The sequence below is a fragment of the Amblyomma americanum genome, chromosome 1, assembly GCF_052857255.1.
Source record: "Amblyomma americanum isolate KBUSLIRL-KWMA chromosome 1, ASM5285725v1, whole genome shotgun sequence".
NCBI classification, from domain to species: Eukaryota; Metazoa; Arthropoda; class Arachnida; order Ixodida; family Ixodidae; genus Amblyomma; species Amblyomma americanum.
The window spans coordinates 174,666,258-174,680,501 of record NC_135497.1 but is presented as its reverse complement, the minus strand read 5'-3'; the positions used below and the strand labels follow the sequence as shown (position 1 = coordinate 174,680,501).

The following is a 14,244-nucleotide window of genomic DNA, read 5'->3' as shown; positions in this document are numbered from 1 at the left end:
CCTCCTATGCTGCATTAAATGTAGGCACGTGCAGTGCCCACAATCATTCTGTTCATTTCCTGATTTACATTTTCAGTGGGCTTCAGCACCCGTTTAGCAGTTGTCTCAAAGCAGTATGTTGGTGAAATTTTTTTTTTCACTAGCTTTGTGGAGCATTTACTCAGCAGGTTACTCAGAGGAAACAATGTGGTGGCTGGATATGGTCTTAAAGAAAAAAAAAAAAGCTGCTTTGTAACACGGTTTTTCTATACGGCCAACGAAGTTGTTACTCATTTATTATAAATTTATACGCTTCATTAATTACTGACGAGGCATGTCGCTAAGAATACTTTATTTGGCACGGAAGTCCTGGCCAACGTGGGTCTAATGCGACTCTGCTTGTAGGCTAAGGTGCAGACTTGTGGGCACAATCTTGAGCCAGTAGCCTGGAACGGCGAATAAGTGCCTGGGAAAAGAGAATGCCGCGCCATACAAGGTGGGCTGCTGCAGTCCCTCCACTAGCGCCAGTCATACACAGGGTTGGATGCCATGAAAAGAGAAAAAAGTATGCAAGCTCAGAACAATAAAATGCAACTAATAAACCACTAAGAGAAAACCACAAACAAGTACACAAAAAATGGAATGCATATGACAGAAAAAAGATATGGACATCTCCCAACTGTAGCAGTAGCCCACGCACTCCTGTAGTAACTTTGCGTATGCACATTACAAAGATCCTCAAAAAAGGATAAAAGGAACATTGTTCAAGATGTGCCGGAGAAACCACACACAAAAAGAAGTGTGTACAAGGCAGAGAACGGAAATGAGTGAATATAGTCAAGACAAATAATGAAAGGGTTTCAGAAAGGCTTCCGAAGGTCACAAGCTCCATATGCTAAACCCAAAACCTTAAAGGGGCGGAGACACCAAATTTTTGGTTGGAGTGTTCTTAGTTTCAAACATAGCATACTCCCACCAGGCGCATGGTACGTGCTCTGCGATTCAAATATGCGCATTAAATATTATCGCATTATATATACTGAGCGATTTCGGTCTGAGTGTTGGGGCACGTTACGACGTAACTCCCGAGGAAGAGCAGCAACCCTGGTCATGTGGGCTCCAAAAGTAGTGACACAGGGACCGCTGCATCGTCTGCTCTAGTACACATGCTGCACATACCAGGGCCTTTCGAAATGCCGGCCAGTACTGCGATATGCTTTATTTTCGAGTACTTAAAATATTAAAACAGATATTTGAAATTACAATACAAACATGTTTCCACAAAATGCAGTGATGAAAAGAAACACTTCATTCCTCTTCATAATTGCATCCTAAAGCTTATTAAGCATCTCAATGAATGAGGGAAAATCATGTAGAATGGTACAATCAGTCTGAGCCCAAAATGTGTTCAGGAAAAAAACATGACAGCTTGACTTTGTAAGCTGCCGAACGACAATATTTCGGCTTTTCACTTCTCGGCCTTTAGGCGAAGATCATAGCACCGATGCGCTGCCTTGTGGTAGAGCATCCGCCTCACATTCGGGAGGGTCCATTCCCAGTGCCGCCGGGTACCCACCGGTTTTTTAATGGGTACAAGATTTCCCCCGCCATGGTGCTCGTCTCATCTAGGGTGAGATGCTTGGGAAAAGGGTCTTCGACCAAACCGTTGCCTTAACGGATCAGTGATAAGTTCTGCCGTCAAGCAACCCTAAATCCGCCTCGTGAGGTAGAAGCCCATCTTTTTTTTTTTACCCGTCATGCACACCTGGCGATGCGTGTGAGCCAGCCACAATGGTAGCGAGCAAATATCGCTGCACTTTGCTCGAAGAGGGTTTGTGAGCGGAGAGAGCTATGGCATCTCTCTTGAGGCTAGAGAAGTGAACGTTATAAGTTTTGTAACTGGCACAAGGCGAGAGTTTTGGACTGCGGGTTTTAACCACGTGGAGACGCTTTTGTGCCCGCATTTGACGGAAATTTTGAGGCGCAGGCTATCCTTCCCACGCAGTGCACCCCTGGAGAGCCGAGCACTAAGCCGGGGGACCGCCTGTTCCCATTGGATTAATTGGCTGGTGGACCGGAGGCCGCGGGAATCGTACCCACGACCTCCCATAGCCGAGACGAGCACTCAAGCACGAGGGCACGGCTGCGGTGGAGATGCTCTTGTTACAGTTCAGACACTGGAAAGGCGTGGGTATGACGTGATGTGGCATTGTTGAGAAACATTAATGACAAAAAATCGACGAACAGCAGCTTGAGCTACAAGAGTGAGAGCATTAACAAGACGACCTCTTCCACACTCCCTTGTGACACCTTCAGCCGTGGAATGCTGCCCCAGATGCAGCATTCTTGACGGGACATGGCCCGCTTAACTCTTGTGTGTGGGTTTCACCACACTGAAATCCCTGGCCGTAACGGACCCACAGATGCTGGCACATTTCAACTAGGACTCTGTGCAGGAATTTCAGCAGCTGTTTCCCTTCTCACTGGACGAAAAGTGCCTGACTGATCCGGACTCTTAGATTTGGAAGTTTGTTAAAATTATGCTTACAAGTTTTTGCTTTCTTTTAATGGTTCATAAGAGTGGTGGCCATATGTGCTGACATTACATGTGCTTTCACAAAAGAAACAAACAAGTCTACTTTGAGAAAATTCTGGAAAATTTTTAAACTGAACACTCTGCATGCTTTCAGGGGCTCCATACACTGCTCACTGTACTGCAAAAGAATATTTCAGGCTTTCAAGAAGGAACCCTTGAACATGAAGGCTGACAAAGGTTGGTTTGCTCATCACTGAGAAGCACTGCCTTTCCAATGAAGGCACACTCTGGCATCCCTTTCGATAGCAGCAATGGCACAGGACAAGCATCAAGCGATTTCCACAAAAAATAACAGCTTTATACGACCTCGTCATCACAGCTCGAACTGCAGAGAAACTAGCCTCTATTTGTTTGTTTCTACAATAGCCTACAAGATTGACGAGGCCTGAGAGCAAGATTTACAGATCGATTTTGATGCCACACTGGGGTGACGTGGCACCTCGCATCAGCATACTGAAAGTGCATGAATTCTGCACATTACTATGACTATGGCTTATTCCACAAAAAATACTTTTGAACGTAGCTGTGTCTATTGATATGCACGAGACCAAATTTATGGAGGAGTGTGGCAACCTGTACAGAACCAACCAGTATATACAATGCTCACTTAATTGAAGACAAGAAAAAGACAGCTAAAACAGACAGGCTGCCATGCCTAATACTCATTAGAAGCAAAAATATGTCATGTCAATAACAACGGACCGTGTGCTGGACACTCACAGTATCATTAAAACTCGCAGCAGACCTCTGCGTTAATTTCAGTCCGTCGTTTTCCTAGACTTGACCACTTTCTTGATGGTATCCCTCACAATTCCCCGACTTTTCCAGGTAAACGAAATTCCTCTTGACAATTCTAGGTTGCTAGACACCCTTTAAAACCGTCACAGCCCTTCCAATAAATACAGCAGAGCCTTGCTGTTCTGTTCTGTGTAATCTGCAGTATCACAAAACCAAAAATTATGCGTGTTGTGCTATTTTTATTCACAATAGAAATCCTGGATAACTTTTTGAAACGATTCCCTGGCATACATGTCCATTATTTTGCCAAATTCTGACCATATGATGCATTCAGATACCAAGAGAAAATGCCAGCCAAGCTAGTCATCATTTTTGGACGCTTTGCCCACATGCATTTGAGCATTGCGGAGAAGACGCCGCTGCTGCCCTGCACAAAGGCAAAGACACAAAGCATCTTAAGAGCAGCTGCGGCTATTCCACAACGCATTAGTGTAACGGGACAAAGTATCTGAGAACGGTAAGAAATATTTGACGGACTGGACATGCCATGAAACTTCACCCCCATGGAAAACAAAAATATGGAAACAACTTGCAAGCGCTAGAAAAGGAACTTTTCAAAATTTGTGCCAGCACATTCACGAAGGTTTTAATGAAGTGAAAGTGCCAATAGATGCCAGGGACTAGGAAATGGCGCAAAACCTGGACATAGAGACAGTCACGTGCAGACCAGCAAAAAATTTTTCCATAGGGGCTAATTCAAGCTTGTTGCTAAAACATTGCATTCATAACATCCCAAAAAAATATGAAGGGAGAAAAGAAGGGGGGAGGAGACAAAAAAATAAAAGGGAAGGTGGCACAAACCTTTGCCTTAAAAATGCAAAAGGCCTTGTTTCGTACCATTTGCAGAAGCTATCATGTCAGGATTTCGCATTCATTGAAAAGCAGTGTGCGAGGCAGACTAGCCAGCAATTAAATTACTGTAATATAATTACAGGAATTAAATTATTTTTCTAGGTAATTTCTAATGTAATTCATTACTTTTGTGGCCTGGAAATTTAGTAATGTAATGAACTACTTTCAAGCAGTAATTTCACGAAAAAGTAATAATTTATTAGCAATATTGCTTTTGCTGCATACGAAGTCCATGCTTCTCCTCGCATCTGCCATGCTTTGGCCTCACGTTTGTGGAGATGAGCATATACAAAGCAAAGGTAGGGTATATGGGGGTTTAATGTCCCAAATTTTCTGAACATGTCCTAAAAATGCTACAACGATTTGCTTTGGTTTAGTTTGGTTTATGAGGTTTAACGTCCCAAAGCAACTCAGGCTATGAGGGATGCCATAGTGAAGGGCTCCGGGAATTTTGACCACCTGGGGTTCTTTAAAGTGCACTGACATCGCACAGTACAGGGGCCTATAGCATTACACCTCCACCAAAATGAGACTGCAGAGGCCGGGATCACACCAGTCTTTCGGGTCAGCAGCCGAGCACCATATAACCAATGAGCCACAGCGGCGACTCCCAAAGAGAGAATAAATTACGGAGGGCACTAGAGACTACTTCCATGCTTTGAAAGCGAAAAACATTCATTTTTTAATTTATATTGTTTCCTTTCTTTCTAGTGACACACCTACTCATTAGCATACAGTCATAGGGCAACACATTAAATGAATCATTACTAGCCACGGAGCAACGCGGTTTTGTGGCCAATGGGTTGCGCGGTCACCTCACAGTCTGAAGGCCCTTGGTTCAATTCTCTGCACCCTCGGAAGAAATTTTTCTCTTTGCTGATGATGTCACTGGGGGTTGTGAACCACTTTTCCTGGACATCGACAACATAGCCGGGTATCGCATTAAAGTGCTACTTAAGGCTCTTGCCTTAAATGTGCGCAACCAGTAATAGCCAGCACGCCAGGGAAGCGGCGTACGCAGATGAGAGGTGATGTGCGCGCAGGTGCCAGCACTGCATATCAGTCACAGTCTGCATATCAGTCACAGGACTGCCACGCATCTTCCTGCACTGCATACGGTCTCACACACAAACGCATTGCATGGCCACCAGAAGAGCGCCATGACCAAGGCATGCCATATGGCACCTTCGCACGGATGCACTGCGAGTGCTTGAGCAAGTACTTTGACATCGCCGCACTGACAAGAAATCTCAACTGACACGTCTAAGAAAGTCGGTCGTGAGTTGTCGGTTTTTTATGCCCTCATTTGAGGCCCTATTTCTAACTCAAGGGCAACAAAGGCAACAGCGCCCCAGTGACATGCAATTTATTTCCACCAACTTGCCTGCAGAACAAATCAATTGAACATCAGCAGAACTGGCAGCTTCTCTGCACCCCTGTCCACTTCTGGGATGATGCGTGGATAAGCAGTCAATGTACTCCGGCTGTTTATGCGGATGACAAATTCTTCAAAATCAGGATGGTGGGACGATATAACACATTGAATGATGTACTTCTGATTGAAGAGTGATATGAGGAAGACCATCTACATCAGCAAAGTGGCTGTTCAAATTGAGTAAAGAGGGGCAAAATTTCCAACACCCATTTTCAAGCTCAGTGGCAGTGCAAACAAAAAACTCGAAATTTTCCACAAACCATGACCAATGCGCAACATTTTAGCATCGAAACTACGTAATTTTCATTACTTAAGGCAGGTAATTGTAATGTAATGTCGTTACTTTTTGAGACCAGTAATTTGTAATGTAATTTAATTACTTCTGTGATTTCCAGGAAATGAATTAGTAATAGAATTTAATTACTTTTCAAAAGTAATTTTGTCACGTATGGTGTGTGGTCGGCGGCTGCCTAGGGAACTTCTCAGTGTCCTTAAGTACTTACGCAAACAATGACACACCACCCAGTTCCCTACATGTGACAATGTCCATGAGAAAAAGGGATATTGTGACAAAGACGGCGAAACTGGCTGTGGTGCGTTACAGAGCGGTTGCGCTAGGCCAGCGGCCATTAAATTATAACTCTGCCATCGTTCATCGCGCCTCACTCTTTGGACGGCCACCACATAACAATATTATACACCACACAGCATTTGCATTGGAGGGAATCGCCAAGAGCATTTTCCATTTGGTTTTCTGCGTGTTAAAGGAATATATACACGTAACTTTGGTGGCATGTTTTCGTCTCTACAATGATGCATAAAATACTACTACGCATGAATCACCATGTGATATTTGCCCACGGCCGCTAAATAATTTATAATTTTTGCTGTCATGCTGTTTCGGTTTCAACAGCCGAACAATGGCTGTGACGTCAAAGAGTACTTTTGTGTCACGTGAGGCATAGAAAAACGCCGATATAATCGCTGCTTCATCGTTATAATTTACTGCAGGGCTGAAGCCAGCCTTGCTCAAGGGCTGGAATGACAACTAATGTGGAAGCAGCGATTATATTGCATTTTTATGCCTCACGTGACCTGCAGGCACACGTTTGCATCAAAGTTCTTATTCGGCTGTTGAAACTGAGACCGAAACAGCACGAGAAAGAAATGCTATTATAAATTATTTAGTGGTTATAGGAGAATACCAGGTGGTAATTCATGTATAACAATGCCTTACACATCATTACAAAACAAAAAACACGCACCCAAAAGTTAGGTTCTATACTCCTTTAATTCTTTAGACCCACCATTCTGCTTACTGATCTTGCTTTGCAGTTCATCTGCTGAACGACTTAGAGATATCACCTGAGAATTGCAGATTACTAAAATATTCTCCATTAACTCTTATCCCCAACTGTTCTGAATCCAGGCCTCGGAATAGAGAAGGTATTCCTGAATACCTCCTGTTTACAGGAGGTATTTTGTTGCAGAGGACGCATTGCGGAGAGTCATTTTTTTTTTTGCACGATTGGTGATGTATTAGACACTGCAGTCCAAGACTTCTTCAGCACAGTTTGGTATTGACACTGTTGCTTCCATCATTGGCAAAACGCCATCCAATGAAAGTAACGCCTATATGGAAGCTGAAGACAGATAAACTTGTACTGTTGGAAAAAACTGCATGCGTGCTAGACACTTGCTTGTTCACTCAAATACGGCCTAATAGAGCAGCTGGGACACGGGACCTGGCTTACATACCTTCGAGGGCTGCACTCGTAGCTATGTGATTAAAAGGTTTCACCTGCGCATTCTTTGAAATGCATCAGGTATCATCTTTTACCAGGTCAACGGATATACTCAGGCTGCTTTCAGTTTGGGCATATTGTTAAGTGGGGACCAGCCGAATAGTAAGCGGCGATGAACGATGGCAGTGAGATCATTCTAATGGCCGCTCGCCTATAGCGCGACCTTTTTGTTCCCGCGCCACTGCCAGCTTCGTCGTTTTAGTGAGACTACCCGGGGCTGCCGAGCGATTGTCCCGATAGTGAATAGAAGACACCGACAGAGAGACGGCTCAGTGGAGATGGGTTCAGAGGAGGATGGTACAACAGAAATGGCATGGGGGGGGGAAGTGCTGGCCGCCACGATGAAAGATATGTATGAATGAATCCTGGTAGACGAAGCTTCCGGGACACAGGTCGCCAGTATCCGACGGACGAAGCCCTTGAACGCACCGAATGGCATGGGCAGGGGGGCGGTGTCCTCACGTGTGGGCGGTGTCTCGGGTCGTGGCAGCGTTGTCATGTCAACATGCCTTGTGGTCAGGGCGGGGGAAAGGAAGGGGCAGGGGACGGGAATGGGGTGAGCGGCGAGGTCGGTTCAGGTTCGGCGGGCTGGGCACAGCAGGGCGAACCAGGTGCACACGGCCGATGATAACGGCAGGCGGAGGACTCTGAAGATCCAGGACCAGGATGGGGATGATACCCCGCATCTCACACCAAATGTTAAGTGGCGACCAGCCGAATAATAAGCGGCGATGAATGATGGCAGTGAGATCATTTTAATGGCCGCTGGCCTATAACGTGACCTTTCCGTTCCCATACCACTGCCAGCTTCGTCGTCTTCGTGACAATATTGCCGCTTTGCACACAGTTTTTCCACAGTGCCGCGAGGTATGCCTTAACGAGGTTTTACTGTACCTGTGAGTACTAACGTTGCTGAATTTCATGCGTGTCAATGTGAAATCTGAACCGATTCATACACCTCCTGCAGTAAGGCCCATGTTCCAACTATAAAATTGAAGCTCTGATCTATTGCTATGCGATGCATTCAGAGCAGGTGCTGCCCTTGATGGTCGCACAGATAACTTTGACCACAATGGCAACAAAGGCATCAAAGGTTGCCTCCAAACTATAGCTCTCCACCATTCGTGGCATGTTTTCCGCTGCTCTACTGTCTTTTTCCACAGTGGCCCACTCATAACTCACCCCAGTTCTGACTGCGGGGCCAATCCAGCAAACAAGTCTTACGCAGTGCTGTTCGGATAGACCTTATGGCCATGCCACTGCTCTAATTACACCCCACCACTTTCGCTCGGCCCCATGGCGACATTCCTAACACAGGTGGGGGAAGGAGGAAGTTGGAGTACCATGAAAGCCAAATGTACAACAAGGACGTAGTGCAGCGGCCTTGCTCAAAGCTCTTGCCCTGAGCTCAAACAGCACAGGTACTTCTGGTTGAGCTTACAACTTCGTCATGCCAGAGCTGACAGCTCACCAGCCACACACATCGAAACAAATTTTTAATTACACATGCCAATAATGCCACATCTATTAAGATATGGAAGATCGTGTTAAGCCATCTATGCTCAAACCAACCCAAAATTCTTACTACTGTCAAGCAGATGACCTCGTTTCTCTTAGGCAATACATCCAGCTCATTACTGTTCACAGCTATGGTAAATTGTCATTTTGACCTCTCAGATTTTCTCACCAAGAGGCACAAGGGCAATTGGTTAACTGTACGGTTCTTGGGACCAAGCGCCATTAAGCAATCACTACAAGCTCTGGGCAAACACTCCCTGAAGTGGCCACCAAAAATCTTGCACCAAAGCTGCAAATTATACTGTATGAAAGGGCATTACTTTTTTTATTTATTTGTACCTCAAAGGCCCACAAGGGAGTATTACGTGAGGGGTGGGCTGACATGATGTATTAAAACATCCTGCCAGAGAATTTTTCAGAAAAGGCAAACTGAAGAACTAAACTATTCATTTACATCCTTGAGGCTTTTTTCCCTCCCGTAATTCCTACTGCACTAGAAGCCGTGTGTTGGTGCTTGAATCTGAATGCCACACACCCATATGCATGCAGCACACATCCTTTTACCAGCATAGCACCACGTAAGATCATGCCAATGCCTCATTTGGGGACAAGGGGTGCAAGCACACAGAACAGTAGGAACAAAACGCAAAGACTAATGTTGTGTGAGTCACTCCTGTGCTGTCTTTTGGGCTACATATCTCAAGATAAACAATCCTCTCCCCATTTTCCTAAAAAAGTGAAACTACAACAAACATCTACTCCTAACTTGTGAAAACAAAACGACGAACACAGAAGGAAGAACATAAACATGTCTCGTCCTTGTCTTTCCATGTATTCTTCAATTATGGGAACTACTTCCTCGTTCAGCTCCCTGTCCTACATAGATTCGTCTGTGGCTTCTCGCCTCTCACCGCTGCTTGTCTCTAGGGGCACAAACGTTGCCAGTTTCACAGCAGAAGGCCCACTTTCAAAAAATTATAATTTGCTAGATCCGTGACAGCCTAGCTGTTTTGTTCACTATACAGGCAGGCTTTGTTCATTTGGGGTCTGTAGGTGAAAGCTGTTGTCTTAATAGTGAATGTTTCCACGTTTCCTTTTCGTTTCTTCTTTCTATGTAATGGCTAGGACAAGAACTGTCGCTCACCCAATGCAAAGGAAATAGCCACATAATCATAAGGTCTCTTCCATTTGGCTGCACTTTCTGCACTAGTTCAAGAAGTGCAGCAAGAGTTCTAGGCTGGCTTGCACTTGCCGAAATGGAAGCGCAGCTGCGGTGCAGCAATACGGCGGTGCCCATGTGTAGGTCGAACAAGCGGGAGAGGTATGGCACTAGTTATTTAATGAAATGATGACAGTTCTTTGTTGAAAGCTTTATGGTTTATGGGGGTTTACTGTCCCAAAGTGACTCAGGCTGTGAAGGATGCCATAGCGAAGGGCTCTGGAAATTTCGACCACCTGGGGTTCTTTACCATGCACTGACATCACAAAACACGGGCCTCTAGAATTTCGCCTCCATCGAAATTCGACTGCCGCGGCCAGCATCGAACCCGCGTCTTTCGGGTCACGGGTTTCATCCTGGCCGCGGTGGTCGAATTTCGATGGAGGCGAAATTCTAGGGGCCTGTGTACTGTGCGATGCCAGTGCACGTTAAGGGAGCATAGAGACCTAATTTTGGTGGCATATTTTCTTCTTTATAATGATGCGGAAGACACTACTATGCATGAATCACCATGTGGTATTCGCCTACAACCGCTAAATAATTTATAATCGAATATTTCTGTCATGCTGTTTCGGTTTCAACAGCCGAATGAGAGCTGTGACCTCAAAGAGAGGTTTTAGGTCATATGAGGCAGAGAAAAACTGCGATATAATTGCTGCTTAATCGTTTTCATTTACTGCAGTACTGAAGCCAGCCTTCCTCAAGAGCAGGAATGACAACAAATGTAGAACCACCAATTATATTGCAGTTTTTCACGCCTCACATGACCTACAACCTCTCTTTAAAGTCATAGTCATCTTTTCAGCTAGTGAAACTGAAACAGCACAAGAACGAAATTCAGTTATAAATTATTTAGCAGCCATAGGAGCATACCACGTGGTAATCCGTGTATAATAATGCCTTACACCTCATTACAAAAAAAGATTGGCTTGGTTTATGGGGGTTTAATGTCCCAAAGCGACTCAGGCTATGAGGGACACTGTAGTGAAGGGCTCTGGAAATTTCGACCACCTGGGGTTCTTAACGTGCACTGACATCACACAGTACATGGGCCTCTAGAATTTCGCCTCCATTAAAATTCAACCGCCGCGGCCGGGATCGAACCGTCTTTCGGGTCAGCAGCCAAGCCCCATAACCACTGAGCCACCGCAGTGGCATCATTACATTAGAAAGAAGAAACCACGCACCCAAAAGTTAGGTGTCTATGCTCCCTTAAAGAACACCAGGTGGTCAAAATTTCCGGAGCCCTTCACTACGGCGTCCCTCATAGCCTGAGTTGGTTTGGGACGTTAAACCCCCATAAGCCATAACCTTTCAGCAAATAACCATCACCATTTCATTAAATAGCTTGTACCATACGTTCTCTGCTTCTTCGACCTACACATAGAGGAGGTGAGTGACTGTTTGAGGAGTCATAATGAAGACCTGAGCGGTCAAGTCGAGTCGCATGGGCAGCATTTCAGCGCTAATTCGTAAGTCGCCTGTGTGTATACATGCCACTATTTTTGTTTCTTCCTGTGAAACGACCATTTCCTAGAGCAGGTTCATGGTAAAACTTCATTGCAATTTGCTGCTTGAAAATTCTTCCAAGTGTTTCAGGATTTTGGTGGTTGTTGGTGTCGGCGGCATGCAGTTGGTTGCAATTTCGTGACGACAGTAAAGCTATTGGACAATCGGGTCTGCACTCGACCATTCGTTTTGGAAGCGGCCAGTGCCAAGCTGCATTTGAACTGCCTGAGCTGTTGTTGCACGCTGCCGGCACCACCGCGGAACTTCACAGAACTAGTGCAGAGAGCGCAGCCAAATCAAAGAAACCTATCATGACCAATCTTAACAAAGTTGTAGTTTGGGCTTGTTCGTATAGCATATTAGAAGACATAGCGCAGAACAATGGGACAGAGAAAAGCACACAGGATAAGCGCTTATCCTGTGTGCTCCTTTTCTCTGTCCTACTGTGCTGCACTATGTCTTCTAATATCACCACAATGACCTGTCACACACTGCAACAGTGCATTAATTGTGAGCTTTATGCACCTCACAAGCTTCCAAACAGTCAAAGGACATCAAGCACATTGCCCGCAATGTTCATCTCTTTAAGGGCTCTTTACACCATCAGCTGTAAAAAGGTCTTAAGCTTAGAGGCTTTAAAATTAAGCTTGCTTCTCCAGCTGCCTCATGCGCTCCATTCTAGTTGGCTACCTGGGTCCAAGCACCTTTCCCACGTAAAACCGATGCTCGGCGCAGGTGGCACAGCACTCATTTTAAAATTCTCACAGAAGGTTGAGGGCTCACCTTGTGGCGCCTTAGAGCCTTTGCAGCCTCAGCATTTTAACGTCCCATTTGTTCAGCCTCTGCGCCAGCAAGCCAACGCCGCACTCGAAGCAGGAATCGGGAAGGTCCGTGCATACCACAAAACTGCCAGTCAGTTTTTAAAGTCCTGTTTTCTGAAATAAATATGAATTTAAAAGAACATGTCTCGCGCTGCAGGCACCAAAGTGTAATCGCTTATCTCGCCGCAATTTTTGCACCTGTTTTAGAAAGCGATTTGTAACAGCAGAACACAACTGTAAAGGGCAGCATTAATTCAACACTCTACAGACTTTCCCAGCCGCGTGGCCACAAAAAATCGGACCGCGTACAAAACTCATCGCACAAACGGTTAGTTCAACTGGACTGTTGTCAAACGTTTCCCGCCTTTTTTCGGGAGCACGCAAAAGCTGGTAATTATGCGTGTTTTACATGACCATGAGTTCCATTGGGCTGGATTGACAAAAGGTATAAAACACGCTCAGCCAAGCTCTTTTCTGTTGAACTGCACAGAGCTTTTGAGCAGAACTTACGAAAAAACTGATGAGTATTTCCCTCCGAGCCTTTGGGTCCACTGCAGGGCAAGCGGGCTCAGCGCCAGTCCTGGGTTATCTGCTAACACAAAATATTCGGGCGCAAGGAAGTTGACAACGGAATGCTGAGTGTCAGATAACGGGCAATCATTCAGTATGTGCATACCAAAAGATAGCAAGAACAAATTACTCACGTGCAACACTATCGCGCGCTCTTTCCGTCGACCGGCCATAATGCTACTGAAAGCAATGCTCGGCTCGGCTCAAACATGGCTCAAACAGCAAAACATTTGCCAGACGTGACGTCTTTGCTTCAAACCGGATGCGACGTCATGTGTTGAAATAACGCTTGCGTTATTTCTACCTGGTTGCAGCAGCCACTGCCCTGGTCGAAATAACGCCGGCCTAAAACGTCAAGCCGCTTTGCACGAAAGCCGCCGATTTCACGCCACACGGGCTATATATATATATATGCTATATATATATATATATATATATATATATATATATATATATATATATATATATATATATATATATATATATATATATATATATATATATATATATATATATATATATATATATATATATTAGCAGACAAGTTAAAGGAAATGAGGGGCCCGTTTGACAAATTTATGAAGGGAGCGAACAGTCACCGAAACCAAGGTGCATAGGGGAACGTTATTTTTTTTTAATGTGTTATGCTTATCAGTGGGATAATAATTCTTAGATTAATAAATCGCTTAAATAAAATTACTTATAAAGCAGCAGAAAAAACAACCATGCCGCCGGTGGGATCCGAACCCACGACCTCCGAATATCGCGTCCGGTGCTCTTACCAAATGAGCTACGGCGACGGCTGTCCAATCTGCTGCTCTCGTGGGTATTTATGTTTACTGGGTGTAAGCGAGCCTTGAGAGTGTTCACCAGCGCCACCCTCGACCATAGCGGCGGACGTAGCACGTCCTGTAATACCGCGAGCGTGACGTAGAACGTCATCTAACGGTGAGGGCGGAAACTGTGCGAGAGCCCTCTTATGCTACCTATGGCATCAAGACTGCCGGAACCGAGACCCTCGTTAAGCTATTAGCAGACAAGTTAAAGGAAACCCGTTTGACAAATTTATTAATCTAAGAATTATTATCCCACTGATAAGCATAACACATTAAAAAAAAAAATAACGTTCCCCTATGCACCTT

At 45.0% G+C, this 14,244-nt stretch overlaps 1 long non-coding RNA gene across 2 annotated transcripts; it reads right to left on the bottom strand.

Moving 5' to 3' along the window:
• Window positions 1-316: 316 nt before the first annotated feature.
• Window positions 317-13,445, bottom strand: LOC144114224 (uncharacterized). 2 transcript variants are annotated; one of them, XR_013310983.1, is made up of 4 exons: window positions 13,237-13,445; window positions 13,043-13,124; window positions 12,495-12,646; window positions 317-497 (listed from the first exon to the last, which is right to left on the bottom strand). It is a non-coding gene; the product is annotated as an uncharacterized LOC144114224 (long non-coding RNA). The 2 variants fall into 2 exon arrangements; XR_013310982.1 differs by having other exon boundaries at window positions 13,043-13,121; window positions 13,237-13,443.
• Between the last annotated feature and the right edge of the window lie 799 nt (window positions 13,446-14,244).